The 20,459-nt window shown below is 31.5% G+C and overlaps 1 protein-coding gene across 3 annotated transcripts in view; it reads left to right on the top strand.

Annotated features, from left to right (window-relative positions):
- The window catches only part of Eip93F (Ecdysone-induced protein 93F), a 294,791-nt gene that overhangs the window by 105,536 nt on the left and 168,796 nt on the right, over nt 1–20,459 (top strand). The window contains exon 1 of one of the 3 annotated variants that reach the window (XM_068769420.1): nt 9,855–10,424. The exons of the other annotated variants lie outside the window; for them this stretch is intronic. The gene's annotated coding sequence lies outside the window, so the exon portion shown is untranslated. Of the gene's footprint in view, nt 1–9,854; nt 10,425–20,459 lie in introns of those variants that run through there. 3 annotated transcript variants of the gene reach the window in all.

A 20,459-nucleotide genomic window follows, 5' to 3' on the forward strand; every position in this document is an offset into this window, starting at 1 on the left:
ATTTCAGAGTGATCATTTTATACACATACACTGAGATTGAAAATAGTTGTAAAAACTTTATTTGAAAAAAATGTGCTTTCACTTTTCGCTTTTACACATGTTTGTTATCAACCTGTATATGTTGTGGTATATCTAAGCGAGATTATTTTGCGGCCACTGTGGAGGAGTGCAACGGGCAAGCGCGCGCATGCGCCCGCTCGCCGCTCCGCCAAACAACCTGTTGCAAGTCGACCGGCGTGCACCGATGCAACTTCTATTCCCGTTATCACCGGCTAAATCATAAATATCACGGCCGCGGAACTATTTCGCACACACTCGCATACTTCCAAATTAATATACATTATAATTCTAACCCTGACCGATGCGTCGGTATTGAAGTGCTACGAAATTAGTACGCAAGTCTCGTTTTCTTGCAAGTACGTTCAAAAGTCTCCGGAGATTTAAGACAGTGTAGTGATGTGACGGATTAGAATACGTAAAATCGATTGTGTGCACGTTAAATTTTACGCTTTTATAAATAAAATAAATCATTTATTTTATTCTTGTAAAAATCGCTGTTAAAAGTTGTGTACTTAGTGTATTATAAAAATTAAAAATAAATGAAGTGTTAATTTAATATTTAAATATTTCGATATTTGAATTTGGAACGGAGCGTTTGTTATTCGAAAAGTGAATAGAAGTCGTGGGTAAATTGGAGGAAAGTTAGCGGTAAATATCCGAATAAGCGAAGTTCGGCGTCGCCGCAGCAGCGAGGCGAGAAGTTGGAGCGCAACAAGTGGTCGCCTGATGCCTTCCCCGGTAAATGCCACTGCTATACGCTTGCATGCCGGCTACGGGATTGTGTTGCGTTTTGTACGTGTTGCTGCCCTCGGCCGCTGTTCAAATTTGGAACCTCGTTCCACCCGATGTTCCATTTTCAAATCCTATATTGACTCAATCCACGTTTTGCGCTTTTTGCTCTTAATCATACAACTATTTTTAACACTGGCCACTTTGTGTGATTCTGTATTATTTTGGCTTTTTTTGCGAATGGGTGGGGCGGTCGATTGAACTTCTTTTGTTTTACGGCTTCCGAAGTCACGCGCCATCTTAGGTCGATGACAAAAAAAAACTGTCATGGCGGCCCCATAAGAGGTTTTTGTTCTAGTTCACCTCCTTAGGAATTTGGGTCGATTTTCGTTTACGTTAAATTTAAATTTAGGTTTTTGTTAACACGGAATATAATGAACCACATATCTGTAACAAACCGGAAAAACTATTTATTTTTTCAGCAATAATTTTTTCGATTCCTTGCTAAAAAAAATTTAAGCCGTAGTCCAATCGAAAAAAACGTTAAGTAAAAGTTATTTTATAGTAATTTATTTATTTAATTATTTTAATATCTTAATAGTAAACAACGAAAAATAGTTTTCTGATTCATATATCAAAACTTAAGTTAAAATATGATTACATTTACATTCAATTGTAGTAAGGTACAAAATATTCTAAAATAAATGAAAGCTATTTTTAGACAGATCTTTTTAACAAACTTTTCGTCAGGTTTTGATTTTCCTGAAATATTTAAAAACTAAGTATAAGTGTTTTATTTATTTTAAAGTTGATATTCGAAAAGAGAGTTATTTTTTCTATTTATCTCGTATTTTTTCTATATGATATGATAAAAGAATAAGTCAGATCAGGTGTAGTCGTTTTAAAATATTACGTGTAATAAATACTTTCGAAAATTTATTTTTATTTCCGTCAATATAGTATTACTCTACATGTTTTTAATTGAATTAATACCGAATGTATTTTTAAAATAAGCGTTATGTGTAACAATTGTTATAAACAGAGAGAGATACGGCGGCCGAACAGCGTATACCAGTCGATACAAGCGCATAGTAACAAGATTAAAATATTATATTTCAGCCGACCCGAGCCCAGGTTTTCACACGATTCGTATATTAACAAGTATACGTAAATCTTTAAATATTTTGAATTGAATTACAATGTATATTTTTTATTGCCATGTTTATATTATAAGTGTAATATCAAATATAATAATAATAATGACGTAGACGTTAAGAAGCAATCGCAGGAAAGATGAAATTCGTATACGAATATACATAGCCCAACAGGTAGCCGAATTGAAGTGGCATTGGATAAACAGGAAGTTCTCCCACAATGTGGACATACTACCTTGTTAAGAATAACGTAGGATGCAGGTCGCTTCCAATAGGTCTTATTAAAAATCTGTGGGACAGGCCTGTGTCCAACACTGGACAGATAAAAACTTGAATAAATTACTGAAGGATTCCTTTAAAGAAAGTTATAATTCTATATCGTTAATGTTGATTTAAATGTTTTATTTACGTAATAGCACATTTTTAATAATAATAATCAAATATAAGTCACAATAGTTATACTAAATTGTGATTACATTTAAGAGAGTGTAGCATAATTAACAAGTTTAAAAGGAGTTCGTCGCCAGAAATAAAAATATAATTTTGTGTTCCTTACTCTAGAACTTTTATAAATATCATATCTATATAAAATTCTGTGTAATAAACATAATTGACTGTTTGCGATATCTCTGGCTTATGAATTTAAGTTCAGTAGGAATATTAGTTTCGCCGAGGGGTCAGCTTATAACGGATTTTACGAATATTCATCCGCATGAGTAGTCCGTGGTGCGTTTATTAGATATATTCATTTATATTTGTAATATACAATGTTCTTCGTTATATATATTTTTTACTATTAGTACCCGACAAGCTATTAACTTCTAACAGTAAAAAGTGTGCAGGGACAGAAGATAAAACAAAAATTATTTTTTAATATGAATTAATCTTAATTTTAAAAAGGTATGAGTTTGAATAGGTGTAAAAGATTATAAATCATGCATGTATATTAGTGTATTAATTGTATTATAGGTGTATTAGTTGACAGAAAATAAACTATTATTTACTGTCTATTAATTTATGGTTCAACAAAAATTAATAGTTTTAGAAATAATTAATAAATTAATGATAATATGTCAAGAAAAACATTTTCAAAATTGGGGTTAATGCATGTTAATAATAATTATTGTTTTATCTGTTCCATATCTTTGACAGTTACAAGCGTAGAGAAAAACGTCACTCTCTTATTCTCTTAAAAGGTCATTGGTTTCTTAACCCTACTCAAAATAACGAAATTTTGCGTCATAAAACCCGTGCGTGGGTAAGTCTGTCTCTGACGGTGTTTTCTCCAGCCCATTGCTTCGGAGACATCGGCTCGCTCTGTTTTTGACACTGACAGCTGTCAAATTTTCGTAGGCGTTTTCCCGGGTTTTTTTTGACAGGCAACTGTGTAACTGCAATAAGATTTCATTAAACACGATTTATTAATAAGAAATTGAAAAGAATTTTACTTTATTACTAGAATAATTTTAAAGTTAAATGAATTACTATATAAATATTACTTTTTGTGTCATTCATATGTCTTGTATTAAAAAAAATAGTTTTTGATTAAGTCATGCATATGGTGTTAAGTAACATGCCACATATCATCATCATTTCAGCTGTAGGAACCTCTCAAAGATTTCAGAAGCGTCCTCATCTGACCACCTTGTCCGTGGTCTTCACTCCAGAACTTTGAGTCCCAGGGTTTATGTTACTTCAATTTGTCAATCCTCTAGTCTATGTTGGTTAATTTCGTTCAGATAAACGTCATTCCTGATTCTGACTTGACTCTTCATGGCCCGTTGAATGATAGTGAATTTGCTTATGGGACTCGAAGTGACAGACCACGTTTCAGTACTTACGGTCATTAGTAATAAATATGAATTCAAAATCATACTAAATTATTGACTCATGACATTCTTGATAATTTATCTAGAATTTTTAATATCGATATAGTTATTTAATTTTTATTCGTTATACAACTTAGAACTATCATTTACATTTAAAAATGTTGGTAATATATGTTTTAATATTGCGGTGTTTGGTAGTATGATATGCATTCTATTACTTAACTGTACATCACTTTATTTAACAGTGATAGTGTTATGTTATATTTAAGGTACGTGTAAGTACATTGAACAATTACTATATAAATTCACAATTCGTCGTCGTTTCAACTCATAGATGCCAACTGCATGGTTTAGACCTCCTCTAGAGATATCTACAGTGGAAATAATCATAATCACCAGACTTGGCAGGCAGGTTGTTGATCACAGTGTGATATTGTGGTACCCAGAGGACACTGTTGCCCACACTCTAGAAACTTGCTAGTAAGTACAGGCAATCCTATGTAAATAATGAACATGTTAATTATTTAAGAGTGTTTCCCTGGAATCGAACCCGCGGCTTACGATCGCAAATCCTAGCCCTCTGCTACTGATAAATCTGCAAAAATAATTGCAATTAACATTGAATTTAAAATGTTTAAGAGTATGACCTCCCTTGCCCTTTGCTAAACTTTTTAACGAAAGTTTTCCTTGTAGCTTTTTATACTATAAATAGCATTACAGAATCGGCAGTTAAGAAACTGTATCAAGGAAGCCCTCCAAAACTTTCCCGAGGAGTAATCGAAATGCGGTCTATGACCTCTTCGATAAATTAAAATTAAACTTTCTTACTTTAGAGCTTACGCAAATATTTGTTTCAAAAGTCAACGACTTTATGAAGAAAAATTTCTTTTTAACTACCAGTTATACACATTTAAAGTTTTAACGTAAAAAAAACGTTATGTAATTGTTCGTTCAACTACAACTACTGTAAATGGACCAATTTAAAATATTATTTTCGAATATAAATTTGTAATTCAAAATATATTTAATCGAGTAGGCATTTGTGTTTTTGAGTCGTCAATTATTTTTAACACTATAAAAAGGTCAGTTTTTATATACAGAATCACCAAGTCGAAATGCTAATCTGCTGAAAAGAGTTGGTTCGGTTTCAGGAAATCTTTAGATTCAGGTCGCTTTTCTCCATCTCTCCAATTAACTCCGTTTAAAGACTCTCCACCATCTGCTATGAGCGGATTTTTGGCTACATCGGTCACATAGCTCAGAAACCTGGAGAACTAGAGAGTCTAGATAAGCTGGTTGTCGTAGGGAAAGTGCAGAGAAGGAGACTAACAAGGCGATCACCATCATTACAGTGATGGAAGCGCTCAAAAACATAGGTCAAAAAGACATATGGAGGCGAGTCGTCGAATTCTCAAGTAAGGAACTTTCGAGAAAGGGCGGGGTCTTTAGCAATGAAGATAACGAAGAAGAGGAGGCTCTAGGAATCGTCAATTATTTTCAACATCATAAAAAGATCATTGTAGTCAGTCCAACTGATCCGAATGCTGATCTGCCGAGAAGTGCTAGTTCTGTTTTATGAAAACGCTATATGCAGACCGCTTTCAACAGGTGTTATTGAAAATGGGAGAGTCTTATGTCCAGCTGTGGACATTTTTAAGCTAAATTAATGATGGATAATATTTGGTTTTCGTATGATATAAATCTAATAGTATTAGTTGTAGTTGTTTTGGAAATGCAAAATCATGTGATGCTACGTCAATGTTTCACGAGGTTACAAAACTTTATACATGTTCTCCATTAGGAACTAACTTTTCGAACAATACGATAGACCGTTGCGGTGCATAGTATGAGTTATTTGTCAAACCGTATGTATCGGAATGTTTGCCTCGAAACCGCGCCTCTCAAGTTCCACAGGTCGAATTGAAACTGCAGTTGAGTCCTGTGAGATGTGCATGATATTCGGTTAAGATTATTGGCACACAATTAACTTGTCGATCTCGAACGTTTCGCTTTGAGTTCGTAATTCAAATTCAATGAAGATGATAATTATGTTCACTTTGAATTAGTTCACTTGGTCTTTGAAATACAAATCAAATTGATTATTTACTAGCCATCTTGACAGGCAAAAATGTGCAAATTCTTCTTGTTCTTTTTTCTGTAAGACATAGGTCTCAACCGCAGATCGCCACGACGACCGTATTTCAGAATAATAACTATATTTATTAATTAAATATGTAATAGATTAATTAATTTTGTAATTAACAATGTCGTATGCAGCAGTTAAACGACTTTATACATTTGCAACGCGTGAACATACTTGCAAAGTTTATAGCAGACTGTGAGATGAGCAAAGATTCAATATCAGGCCACATCTACAGAAATAAATGAAATTAGATTGCCTGTCTTTCTGTCTGTTTGTTTTTTTCCGGCTAATCTCTGAAATGGCTGGACCGTTTATAACGGAACTTATACTGGCTGGTATTTGATGTAATAAAGAGTAATTTAGGCTTCTTTTGTTTTAGAAAAATCCTTCAAGGAATAAAAAATAAACTGAATAATATTTTTTGTTAAATTTCACTCGGAGATGTCGAATGCACAGCTAGTTTATAATAAGTTCGTTTTTAATTATGTAAGGATTAAATATTCATATTATTTTTCGAAAATTTTGCGCCATTGATATTTTTTTCCATAAGAACCCTGTGCAAACTATTAAGAATCTTATAAAAAAGATGAATGAAATATTTCTCAAGTTTATTATCCATTTTTATGCAAGTTGTCTAGTTTTAGGTGTAAATATATACTTATATTATCAAACTATTTAAAAATATGTCAACCTTACTAAGAAATTTGTTCTAACTTTTACAAGCACGAGAAAAAAACTTTCAATAATTAATTTGACAAAATTTAACAAGATATCCTTTGAATTTTTATCAGTTTGAGAAGCCGCCGAATTCTTAGATCGCTTGTGGTAACGACTAAGTGATGACTTTTTAAATTTCATTCCATCACCTTTACCATCTTCGTTATTTTTCTCCAATGTTAAATGATGACATAACACGGTTAAATAAGCCTAGTATTAATATGATTTTTATATCTATCACTATAGTTTAATAACGTTAGGAATTCTAGTGAATGGAATGCTCTGGAATATACCTAATGACATTTAAAAAAAACTTTTCAAGAGTTTAAAAATTGAATTTAAAAACATTTGGTATATTTATCGCGACGAGATTCCGTTTTGAAATCACGTCATCTTGATTTAGTTATATCTTGTATACACCTGATTCTCCTTCTCCTGTTCAAATTAGTCGCTCGCTGCAAGACAAGCCTGACAGCCCTGCGTTGCCTGCATATAGCGACTTCACACTAACAATATCTACAGTCCACCTAATGGGGGGGGGGGGGGGCTTACCTACGAATCTACTGAACACTAAACATATAACACCATATTAAAAAGTAATTATTCAATATGGCCAAATACATAAGTTGGTTGGTAAAAAATGATGCGTGACGGCACAAGAAAAATGCTTCCGAATGTATCAAGACTTTACTTGGTTTTTCAGTCGACTAAAATCCTCTGCCGCTAATTACTGAAGATATTAGATAAAAATAAGTTTTTTGTTGAATATAATATTTATCCTATTCTATTTTCTTTATCTAATTATGAGAACAACCGGTTTTCTTTGTTAATTAAATAAGTCTATTATATACTTGTTCATTATTTTTTGTCTCCTTTTCCTATTTTATTCTAATTTGCTGTTTGCGCGCCGTGTTTTATATAAATACGCTGTTAGACAAATATAAAGAATCTCCTAAACTGCTTTGTATCAGAAGTGATAACTCTGAAATATGTTACATTAATTTTATTTTCTATTAAATGCTACAAGCCAATAACTTTAAGCAAAAAAGTCTGCAAGGATGGATTGTAAACAGTTATTACTCTTTATATGTAGTAATTTGAACAACAAAACGCTTTTTCTTTAGTATATTATCATTCCTTTATTTATTATATCTGAAACCATTGATTTTGGATACGGTGTATCATATACTATATGACAGCTAATAAAATGTGTATTAAATCATTAATACCTTATATACGTATATGCTATCATTCCGTATAAATATGAAAATATATGTGATGACAAATCAATTTTTTTTCAGAATATTAAAGTGTTATAGATAAAAAATCATTGTAAGATAGTGAGAAACGTTCATTAACCCTGAAGACAGTGCAACGTCTGCGTACTGATAAGATTTACGATGACTTATTCACTCAAAACAACGTAACGTCTAGTCTAGTGTCCGGTGCAAGAGTAACAATGTGTCAAAGCCTATTTGTATATATATATATATGATATATATGCTAACACATACGTGTACATACATAACGCAACTGCCTCTAATACTCTTCCTCCCTGTGTCGTATCCCTCACTACTAATCGTGACCCTCCTTAGAATGTTCGCCGACTATATTACATCATCTGTGCCGATGTTCTGTGGTGTGTTTTCGTTCGGCTACTGTGGCATCAGCCGGGTTCGAAACGGATCGGAATAGCACATGGAATTGCGGCGGCCTCTTGGTCGCTCTACATTTCCATTCCAACTGTGATCTATTTTTCTGGTTAAATAACCCGATAATCCGCCTTGTCCGGAGATTCTGGGTTCATATCCCACGTCGATGGGTTATCTGTTCGCTTTTCTTAAGATCAAAGTCTCAGCTCCATATATGGAGAAAGCAAGCGTAATGATAAGTCTTTTCATAGTCTTAATGGAGATGTTTTTTTTTAATTCCATTTTCAAACTATAACTTCATCTATTAGAATAAAAAAACATTTGAAAATATTTACTTATCTATGTAAAATTATTAATTATTAATCTATGACAAAGTTTGTTCTAAAAGTTCCATAAGTAAGTTTAAATGAGAAAGCCGTCAACCCCTCTATGCATCTCAACCGGAAAACGTTGTTTCGAAATTCAAAAAGAACAAATTCGCGTGTTGTCAAGACTCCGCAAACGCAACCGCTGATATTGTTAAACAGAAAATCGTTATATCTAATTACTGCAATTACGGCGGCAAAATTAAATAGCTTCCTAATGCGCAGATAGTATCATAGACGTGAAATTTAAAAAAAAAACACACGTAGTCGCATCTAGACGATTTTATATCTTATGCATATACCTATAAAGACGTTTATCGTAACAGGGTGTACATTAATTTTGATGGTATTTGCTATTTGCATCGATGCAACGCCATCTATTCGGATTCCTACAAAATTTTTCACCGAACCATTTTCTTACAAGAACAACGCACACAGACGCGAGCCGTGTACGATTGGCACACACTCGCGCAAATGACTACACAATCGAACGCACCCACACGCCGAGAAAAAAACGATAAAAAAGCACACACAAACACCACTCGAATTATTGCACACAGCGGCGCGGAGATAATGACGTTCCATTTTTAAAATTAAAAAAAAAACAATCTTTAAGCGGCACGTTTACTTCTTAAAAAATACTTGTAAATTATACAAAGCGTTATTAATGAGATGCAGTTTGAATTGTTACAAAGGATAAGATAAGTAAGTAAAACTGAAATGCTCAAGGTTCGTACAGGCGCGGGCACCCACACATAGGCGAGTGTAAGCGAACGTCGTTGCATTCTGCGCTTGTGTGAGTCTACTAGGACTATACAATCTTGATACTTGCGCTGTATAATTGTCGATATCAATACTAGAAATAGGTTTATTAAGTTGCTGGTAATAAAATTATTTAATTGTTCACTTATTATAATTTAGTCAAAATATTATTTAAAAGTCAAAAATTTTTTTTAGTAATTGGATAAATTTACTTTTCAAAAAAATTTATTCCGTTTATTTGGGTGTAAAGTTTGTATTTGTGTAAAAATAAAATATTAAAAAAGTGTTAAGAAAGTGCAAAGAAAAAAGTTTTTTTTTCTATTATTTTTCCGACGGGTAAGGATCAAGAAGGTGCAGTCGGCCGCTCTCGGCCGCAGTAAATACAAGGTAATGGCTAAGTACGCACGCGGTCTAGTGCAGTGTGCGCCGTCGGTGCAGTCCCGCCTATGCACAATCGGTAGAGAGTCGCATTTCCGTTCTCACCACACCACAGGACCACAACACGCGACGTAACCGCTAAAAACCTCCAAAAAAAAAAACAACAACAATCGAAATTTAAAAAAAAATAATATTTTCTCATCAGACTATATTTTGTACAAAAAAATAATTATATTCATATCATTCGCGTAGTGGTTTTACGATAGAACATATTTTTGGGATCTAGTGAAGTATTTTTCCCACGTTTGGGTGAGTTTAGAAAAAAGTATTTCGCGATGCACGACACATATCAGAAGGAAACATAGGACCCGAACTATATTTTATAATTTTAACAATCGAGCTCGAGACAGAATTAAAATAAATAAAGGGATATTTAGTGTATGTGACGTTATGTGCGGATCAAGTTGTGCTGGTGGCTTGGTGGACCGCGACCGGGCCTCTTGAGTGTTGTATGACCAGGTGACGCCGTCTGTGTTGGTAACTTTTATTTCGTTCTTTGTATATTTTCTTTTCAACGAAAATTACCACCGAAGTGTCAAGCTGGACCGAGGAGGAACAGGCCACCTCTGACGCATGTAAGTACACATAAACAAAACATAAATATTCCAGTGAATTAGTGCAGTTTTATATACATATCTACAGTTACATATGTGTGTGTAACGGTGCATGTGTGGGGTTCACGCACTTTTTTTTTTGCGTGTTTTCTTACCCCCCCTCCATCGCGCCCCACCTATGCTCTTACACGTTTATCTGTCCCACTCTTTTTACTATGACCACTCATCGATGTGTGCGTGAGTTTTCGATGCGTGAGTTAACAAATTGCAACCTATATTTTTGATTGAAGGCCAATAACGGGGAATATATATTCGAATATACAATAAACTTACCCTAAATCAACTAAATATACTTAAACTAAAGTATCATTAATGTAATTATAAACCTTAAATTAATTAAAAAAAAAAAACAAGAAAAAATATTTTATAAAAGCAATAAGAAATTTATACTGAAACATTACATATAAAATTATTTATATTGTAGTATTATAAAAATGTTGTATTTTAATTTGCAAAATATAATTAAATTAGGAATCTACGCGACTACGCGGGGTCGTAGGCTAAAATTTTACCGTCGGCACTTTTACCGCGTTTGTGCAAAATAATTGAAATCAGAATAAGAAATTAAAGTTTACATAGCACTTTTGGAATTCGTTGTCATTTATTTAAAATTGGAATACTGTATAAATAAATTCTAATGTGGTTCAAATAATGCATCGATTCGATATTCAAATTCACAACTATTTTTTGTATTGAGAATTTCTGTAACTGTAATATATACTCCTAATTGTGGTATAAATATTTAAAGAACTTAAATATGTAAAATTGAAACAAGATTTGATAAATATGTTCTTGATAATTCCTTTTAATATTTATTTAATGTGCAAAGAGGTCGCGTATGCGTGCAGGAAGTATGATATGCACTTGCGTCTGTAACCTAAATGTTTGAGTTAAAAATAACTTTAATTTCGTACATGAATGACGTAGGTACTAAAACTTCTTTGCATTCATAACCTTATTTGGTTTTTATATTACTTAAAACACTTACGTAAAACTTACATGAAACATGTGTTATTCAATTATTTATATTTTTATTAATGTATTAAAATTGAAACATTGTTTCAACATGCTAAAACACTTAATTATCCATTTTGCAAGTTGTTGTAATTAAAAAAATGATACGGGTATTATATTAATAAAGATAATATAATACAAAAATCAAAAATAGGTTCTGAATTTAAATACATAAAGTTAGTAATCGAACATGGAACTGTCGAGGCAGATATATTACAAACATAAAAATAAAAAAAAACAAGTTCCGAATTCAAAAGTTCAAGTGCGCGCCCTCGAATGCATTCGAAATTCGAGCAGCGCTCGCGCGAGTCCTTGCGCATGCGCTCGGCCAAGGCGAGCGCTTACACAACTCCGGCGACTGTCAATGTTACTACATAACCTACAACCGCTTCGGTAGGGTTACCATTTATTATACTACATTCAACGGACAAAGCCAATATAGCACACGCAGCACATTTATAAGTCAAATGAAAAGGAAAGATGAATAACTTACGAGATTAATGGGCGTCAGCAATGATGTTAAGATGCTTTTACACATGTCTTTTTTATTTTAAATCTTGTGCAAATAACAGTTTCATTTTTATAATTTTTTATTGTTTCTTTATTCATTCATTTTTGTCAGCCGATGAACGCCCACCGCAAGGCTAAGGCCTCGCTTAGAAGAACGTCAAGACGAACGATCTAGCGCTGCCCATTTTCGACCTTGATTATGTGGCCGGTCCACCTAATCTATATAGCCGTATATAATTCCTTAATATTACTAATAATAAAAGGGAGATATTTAATAAATATAAAAATAAAAAATATGCTTAGTTAATATTTTTAAAGCGCATCATAGATGGCGATCTAATCGCACTGTCAGTTGTTCTTGCAATAATATTAATATTTCTTGAGATCCATAGCAATTTGTTTACATATTCGACTTTCATGTTACCATCACAGATTAAATATAATTCAGTCTAAAATCACTTCAATACGCAGTGTAAATAGATACAATTATAATGAGAGCAAGAAAATCGTCTGTGACGTTCAATCTGACAGATGTATTTTGTTTTTAAATTCCATCATAAAAGAAGTTTTTTTTTTAATAAGAATACTTCAAAGATAAAATATTATATTATATTTGATATTAAAAATATTTAACAGATTTCATTGTAAATAAATAAAAAAATAAATATTAATGAAGTTAGAAATTCGCATCTATAATAAATAAGCTTATAATAAAATAGTAACCCTATTCACGAGTCAGTTGGCGGTACGACGCCATTTTGGTCTTAGGACTTGTTTGAAGGCTATATCGCATTGCTAATGTTTTACTTAGGATACGCGACGACGCTATTCGCGTTATGCTGTAGATTAAGCGATAGTTCGATTCACTTCGAGCTAATTCCAATATTATATTGCTATTTAAAGCTATAAAGTTACGCAGATCTGGGATTAGTGGGCTTTTGAAACGATTTTACATTGACATTCGTCAAACTTAATACCGATATATATTTTAATACGGCTCGATGGGTTATAATTTGTTTGATTTCATTATTGAATCCTTCGCTTTGAAACGATTTAGTAACGTCTTATAAGGTTTCAAGCTGGACAAACTGAATGACATCGGTTATTTATTTGTAAGTCTATTACGCAGTAAATTAAAAAATGTGTTAGCGCTTCAATTAAAATTTTAAAAAGTTTTTCGCATGTTTAGAACTCTTTGCTACGCGTAATACAAATTTCAAAATATATACTAATCACTTTATTAACAATGAAATGTATGCGTTGAGAAATAAAATATTTGAACAACTTAAACTTCTTCTATGAAGCACCAAAAACGATAGAATATATGTTTTATTCTTGATTTTACTGTTCCTATATAAAATGATGATATGTTGCAGAGTGTACATTAGCTTAATCCAATAATAAAATTTACAAATTTTTGCTCTAATACTAAACACAGGGAGTCGTAATCATCTTGAGAAAGAAATCCCTTTACTTAAACTGATATTTCAAACCAACATAGATAAATTAGTTTAAATATCTCTAGTGTCATTTTCTACAGACACAAAATATATATATTTTTAATACTAATTTTTAAAGTTTCCGGTTTTCTTGTTGAAATAATTTTCTGATAACATTTTAACGAAATAAATACAAGTAAATTCTGTAAATATCATGTGTGATTCATCATCAACATTTCAGCCCCAGGACATTAACTGCTAGACATAGGCCTCTCCCATAGATTTTTAATAGGATCAATAGGAAGCCAAATTCAGCATCTTCCGACGGCCTAACAAATATAGATAATTAAATATAACCACCACGATAACATACACACACAAATAGACATACAAAACAATAACAAAAAATGTTAAAACTGAAAACTAAAACAGCTCTAAAATTATTAACTAGAATTGCGTAAAAGTACGTAAAAAAATTTAATAGGTAGGTAATTCATTTTAAAACCCCTTAAATTCACTAAGAAGATTTAAAATAATTTTAGAGGATAAACCTGATGTCAATTAAAAAAATATATGTTTCCGTTTAGGTTGATATAGACCACTTTGGAAGGCCTCGATGAAATATATTAATAAAAATATATAACTTTATCGGCACACACTGATTGCGGCCCTGTGATTTGAATAGAAAGACATCGGTACCACGAGATACAAATCTAAGCAAATCGAAGCGATGCAAGCCTTCGAGAGCTGCCGTTCCGAGGCTAATATTAATGTCATGGAACCGCACTACATGTGTCTACGTGAGCTTTCAACAGTTGTGTGTTCCCGCCTTATAATGGCCGTTTGTACAATCAACCCTTTCACACACGTCTATAATATTTAGCAAAAGACACATAACTGTAAAATTATAAAAAAAATTGCATATTTATGGCGTGATACATTTTAGTAAGATAATTAATTTGTCAAAATTCTAAAATGATTTATGAATAAATATTATTAATTAATGTAAGAGATCATCACACTCTCGTTGATTATTGAAAAAAAAAAAAAATATTTAACCCTCTTCGAATCAACACCTTGCGATATATTCACAATTAAATACATTTATTCGAAACAATACACGACTGTAAAACAATTGTGTAGATTATTTAAATTATTATCATTATTAAATTAAATTATATTCATAAAATAAACACGATTACTGGGAATAATTTTAATAAATTTTATTGATCTTGTTATTGTAATTAAATAAAACGAATACTTTAATAAACAGGTTTCGCGCTGTTTGCCGCTAGATAATTTCTTACATTGTTTTATGTGCATCACTTAAAGCATAATAATATGAACGAAGAAAAACAAATGCAACAAACAAGACATTTTCGTACTTACAGTTTATTATAATAAAACGTATTAACTTATCTATTCGCGGCATTACAGCCACAAAACGGTCAATGTTACGCGGCGGCCATTTTGAATTTATTCTGGTCGTTAGATAGATAGCTCGTATCGAGCCTTGATACTTTAACATTGATGCTATATATACTCGATTCATTTCTTTTACGATTTTATTAATGTTCTTTTATTTATTTTTTAAATATAATACGTCCTTTATTTCTATTTTATTACACGAACAATCTTTTAAACAATTTTCAATAATTTAAATGAATCAATATTACATAAATGAGTACCATAGATGATTAAAAATTTCTTGTAATAAATCACCATTATCATCATATCAGACGATTGACGCACACTTTAAGGCATAGGCCACTCCCAAACATCACCCCGATGACCGATCCTGTCCACTCATAAATACTATAATTAAATAATACGAATGCGCCACAGATTACTTAAATATTTTACTATTAAATATTTATTTACAATTAATACTTCTTGGGATAAATTTGATACAGAGTAAGTAATAATTAGAATCATAATTTAAATAGATTCCATCTTAAAAACACAAGACATAATAAATATTTAAAAGTTGTAGTAATGTAACATATAATAGTAAACTTTGTATAAATATATGTTTTGTAGAAATTACAGAGAGATAATAAAATGAATAGATAAAGTTATGTTGTTACATGTGTGAAATTATGGCGGCTATAAAAAGCATTTAAATATAATCTAGAAATAAATTGGCGAGATTATAAAGTGAATTATCAAAATAAATATGAGCTTATTTAATTAGATTGTTTTGCTAATGTTTATTTTTATTTTTCTTTGATAATGAATAATAATTTATATCATTTTATTATATGTAATTATCTTACACAATTAAATTAAAAAAAATCAAAATAACAATAAATATTCTTGAAATAGGAGAATAGATATACATTAACATGATGCAATGCCTGTGTATTTGATAGAAAATTAAAAAGTATCAAGTGCGCAAAAACCATATAGACATTTCTATCAACTCATTTAAAAAAAAATTAAAAACGAATATTCTAAAATTCAAACTCTATCCGCGTACAAAAAGGGGCCATTTTCATTTCTATCAAAAACTCATTTGAGAAATTAGCATTCATAATCGCTAATGGATCCAGCTAAACTGAATGCGGAATAAAAAAAAAAGAATCTTTCCTATGTCCAATAGTTACAATCCAATACGATTTCAATTTCGCTTCGGACATTGCGCATAATCAATATTAAATTAATGTCCCATTCGGTATTAAAGTCTCGGTACGTAGGACTTGAGTCATAACTCAATTTGTACGAAAAACATCTGCACGACTCGTATCCCGTAAGGCGTTGTACACACCTACATTAATCTAGCGTTTATTAAGCGTACGAGAATATTGCTATACAGATCTTTTCTGCTAAAATAGCGCAATGTTTCATGAATAAATATCAACCATGTCAATAAGACATTCCAAATTCCAAACATTTCGATTAACTAAAAACTCTTCAATGCTATCATATTATTTATTTAGTAACACACATATTATTTTAGATTACACCAAGAAAAAGAAGGTCTAAGATATGTTGTCCAAGTAAGATGTCAGTTTATCGTTAAAAGCTATCTATTTTCTTAAATGCTATTCTCGTTATTTTTAATAATTAAACGAGTGTAAGATATTGAGGTTATAAAAAATGTCAGATGCATTTTCTAATTTCAAATTATGACTGATGATGTGTATCTTTTTTAATATTGCCGCAATTAATACAGTTTAATTGCTTAAAGATAAAACACGTGGCTAATGTAAACAACAAAGACAATGGCAGACATTAATAATGTTAATGTACGATTATTTAAACAACTATAAATTATAATTTCGTATCATTAACCGCGACATAGTCGCATGGAGATATAAAAAATTACATTCCCCTATTATTTTTTAATTTCGAAAATGTGTACTTATTGTGGCAGATGTATGTAATTTAATGATAATTTTAACCGCCAAAGTTGATTTAAAATATAAATAAACTATTTATGAACTTTCCAAATTTAAATTTAAAAACTGACCGAAAAGACGGACTGCGGGCAGTTTTTGTGGAAAAAAAAAGTTTTTTTTTTTAATACGTCATCATCAATTAAAGCGTAGTCCACATCGGTCCATCACTTAATCTAGACACGCGACGTTTAATCTATAACGTGAATGGCCAATTTATCCAGCGGCTTGTTATTTTAGTTTGTCATTTTTATCATCTCATCGATATGAACAGTCGGCTTTTAAGTACACTTAATTAACAATGATCCATCGGACGAAGCCGATTTAAAACCACCTTAAAATTCGTTTTTAAACTGAGGAGACAATGACATACAGTATGCTATTTATCATTAATAATACAGCTTGTGTTTTTAAAATGATTGTACATGCCCGTGAATTTATTTTCCCGCCATTTTCGTATCTATTTAACTAAGAATAATGTTACAATTTTAGTTCAGTTTAATCATCGAATATTTTTTTTTGTTTCTTTATGTTCTTTAGTGTTAATGATTATTAAATTATTAATGAAGTATTAATTATTAAGTGTCATCCTGAACGCATCCTAATGCTGGCGACAACAATAAGTGCGCATTGACCGCGTCCTCCAGACGAAAGTAATGATATGAAAAAAAAAAAAACAAAAAAGAGAGCACGCTGGCCGCTTTCGCCGCCGGCCCGGCCCCAAATTGAATGACCTCATTTTCGCCTGTTTTTTATTATTTTCCTTTCGCGATATTTTGTCGTCTTTGTTGTCTTTAGAGTGACTGCATTGCGTTAGTCGCGCCAAAACGAAGATGAATGACGTATCAAATTTGAATTTCGAACAACGCCCAAATAGAAATGATTAAATAGAATGTTACAATCGTAATCAAGTTTACAGAAGTGTTTTTAACAATCGAAATCATATTTAACTGTAATGTAAGTCACATATAAACTAGAGTATAATTAAAATATTATGAATTACCCAATATAATGAACTACAATAGTTCTAGACGTTGCTATCAATGCATAATGTTTAACTATTATATCTTTGTTCTATACGGTAACATCCGTTTGTCACATGTGTTAGTGAAATAAAACTAAATAACAATGAAAAATTAATCTATTATTTGGTTGTGTGAACTATTTTTAATTGACGGAGAACTAAAATTACTGGCACAAAATCGACTTTATAAATTACTTATATAGGCTAATTTGGTGCAAAGCCTTTAAACAATGAATGCACATCATTTGCAGTCAGTTTTTATTTGGTACATACTATAATCAAAAATCAATGAATATATATTAAACAAAAAAGCGTATTCTAAATTTGAATTACAACATAAATGTTTTTCTATCTCTTCTCGCATACTTTTTACTGATATAAGTTATTAGTTATATTCCAATAAAAATATATCAATCTAACATATTTCAGAGTGATATACAATTTGATTAGAAAAAGGTTTAATAGATTTAAAAGGTTTTTTTATTGACAAATGAGCCATACGTTCACACCTTTAATGTGTTAACACGAATAATTACTTTGTGTATTCCCAGTAAATATAATTAAATTATTTACGTATTTCTTTGACATATCAAAGACTTCATATTTTTGGTATGAGCTCTCTATAAACGCATAACAGTCCCTCGTCAATCTTCACAAAATTTCACTTCACACCAACTTTAGATTCAACAATTATTGACTAAAGTAAACACCAATTCTATAGGATTGTAATGTGTATTATATTTAAATGTTTTTAACAATTCTATAGCTTCATCGTCTTTAGGCTTTCATCATCAAATCAGCCGATAAGCAAGGAATAATTCACCTTGAATCGCCATGACGACCGGTCTTACACAGTCCGCGATCTTGACTACGTCGTCGTCTAGACAGACCGTCTAATATTCCTGTTTCACTTCTAACCACTTGTAGTCATATAGGCTTTACAGTAATATCGCTAAAGACTATATTTAACAATAATTAATTGTGTAATTTTTATTAGATGTTACGATGTAAGAGTTAAAATAAGATTTTAAAACAAAACATTCAAAAGATCGTAGTCGGTTGTGAGACAGACAACGCAAGTCGTTATTTTGTAACAGGGTTCGCTAATTTTTAATTTAGTCGTCTTTGACAATAAAGCGTTGAAATTTTGATGACTAATCAAAAATATTTCTATATATACATTTATTGTGCTCGTATTCAAAGATATAACCTATATTTTTAATAAATAATATTACGTTATTAAAGTATATATTACATGTATTCTATAGTCTATGTTATTGTATTATATTTCATATTTTGGCTGGGCATTTCCTCATAATTTCCAATAAGACCAGTTGTAAGCGGCCTGCATCATGAGTCTTTCAACGACCTTAACAAGGTCAGCTGATCCTTTATCGACTCCAGAACTTTAAGGTCCCAGCGGCTATCCATTCTGTGGCCTATGTGGCCTATCGATTGCTTCAACTTTTCAATTTACTAAGCTATATAGTTTAGTTTTTTAATGGTCTAATAGCAACAATCTTTATTTATATTTATCAATGGCCTACGTGAATAGTTATCAACAAGTTAAGCTTGCAAATAGGACTGGACTCCTACCAACTACAACCACAAAGTATTTGGGGGACCGGAAAGTAATGTCGTTTCTGCGTATATTGATATTTGATTGTCATCTGGTAGCTCATTACGTACGTGTATACTAGATGGCAAAATGTTGTTGATAACGAAGGTGAATATATTGTCGACTAGAAATAAAAAAAACTTGTTAAAAATGTATTCTTGTGCATTTAACTTAAGAAAGCGACTTTACTTTTTGATCTCCCTGATGTTACTTAGACGGTATAAGTTCTATACGAACGCATTCTCTTAAAACTGTAGATTTCGACCTTGTTTTTCTAATAAAGCTTCGATATGGATATAATTTTATCATATGTGTTTAATTATATAAATTGACGGACACCAAATGTAAAATATGAATTGTACAAAATATTTAAGTTTTTTTATATTTGTTGGCATTTGGTGGGTGGTCAGAGACATTACCGGATACACAAACTGTTATTGAACTAAATTTGATTACAGAACCTAGCTTATCTGTTATATATAACGTTTAAAAGTAAAACAATTTTAATTATCCTAGGCATGTAGCATATATATAAGTATATTATGTTACAGCATACTTTTAATTGCTAGTAATTCGACTTAATTACTTTGTTGGCTTAGTATTTACAATATTTTATTAATATAAATATTCTCTTTTTATTACTAATCACTTCCGTGTGTATTTATCTTATTTATCTCTTTATTCAATTTTTTCTAATTAGGCTATTCAAGTTACAAGCCCTAGCCAACTATTCTCTCTCTTAGACCGTTACGCTAGGTCCTTCCATAGAACGTCTGCTATGACTCCTATAACGAAAATAACAAATAGTGGTCCATGCTGAAGTTTCTAAGGTAACCTTTGATGTTTGTAACAGAGACTTAATGTGAAATAACATATTTAGGTTTACTCGGAAAGTAAGATGGTTGAAATGATGTAACTTTTTTATCATTTTAGACACTATTCAGCTCTCTCGAATGATATGTCAAACAATACACGTCCACTACATGGTATAGG

Source organism: Battus philenor, unplaced genomic scaffold (genome assembly GCF_028537555.1).
Source record: "Battus philenor isolate CCGP_79_NKW_IND1 unplaced genomic scaffold, ilBatPhil1.0.hap1 SCAF_28, whole genome shotgun sequence".
Taxonomy (NCBI): domain Eukaryota; kingdom Metazoa; phylum Arthropoda; class Insecta; order Lepidoptera; family Papilionidae; genus Battus; species Battus philenor.